This window comes from Sapajus apella, unplaced genomic scaffold (genome assembly GCF_009761245.1).
Source record: "Sapajus apella isolate SASKATOON/1434 unplaced genomic scaffold, GSC_monkey_1.0 scaffold1370, whole genome shotgun sequence".
NCBI classification, from domain to species: Eukaryota; Metazoa; Chordata; class Mammalia; order Primates; family Cebidae; genus Sapajus; species Sapajus apella.
Window position 1 is genome coordinate 1 of NW_022438296.1, and position 712 is coordinate 712.

Sequence of the window (712 nt, forward strand, 5' to 3'; positions counted from 1 at the left end):
TCATCGTTTTTTATGGCTGCATAGTATTCCATGGTGTATATGTGCCACATTTTCTTTATCCAGTCTACCAATGATGGCCATGTGGGTTGGTTCCAGGTCTTTGCTATTGTAAACAGTGCCACAATGAACATACGTGTGCATGTGTCTTTATAAAAAAATATGGAATGCTTCACAAATTTGCGTGTCATCCTTGCACAAGGGCCATGCTAATCTTCTCTGTATTGTTCCAATTTTAGTCTATGTGTTGCCAAAGCGAGCACTAGAGGCTTTGTTTTTAAAGCATAAAGTCAATCCATAAGCCATAGTATCCAATCAACCCCAATAATTTCCTAAGCTCTTGTTTTGTTTCAGGCAAAGGTAGGGCTATGATTCCTTCAATTTGTTCATGGCCTAATCTCTGTTTACCTTTGCTTATTAAATGTCCTAGGTATTTTACCTCAGGTTCCAAAAACTGGGGTTTACTCCTTGAGACCAGCAATCCCTGCTCCCTGAGAAAATTTACAAAGTAAATTGATATTGCCGTTACCTGGGTCCTTGGTGTCTCCTGAAATGAGTAGGCCATCCACATATTGGAGCAGACATATGGAAGAGGGGAGAGGGAAATTCTCTAGGACTTGTTCTAGAATTTGACCAAATAGATTTGGGGAGTCCACAAACTCTGGGGGCAGGACTGCACATTGGTACCATTGCTTCTGACCGGAGTGAGGGTCCT

At 41.6% G+C, this 712-nt stretch overlaps 1 non-coding gene across 1 annotated transcript; it reads right to left on the minus strand.

Annotated features, from left to right (window-relative positions):
* Positions 1-153: 153 nt before the first annotated feature.
* On the minus strand, positions 154-260 carry LOC116546768. Its single transcript, XR_004266830.1, has one exon. It is a non-coding gene; the product is annotated as a U6 spliceosomal RNA (small nuclear RNA).
* Positions 261-712: the final 452 nt, after the last annotated feature.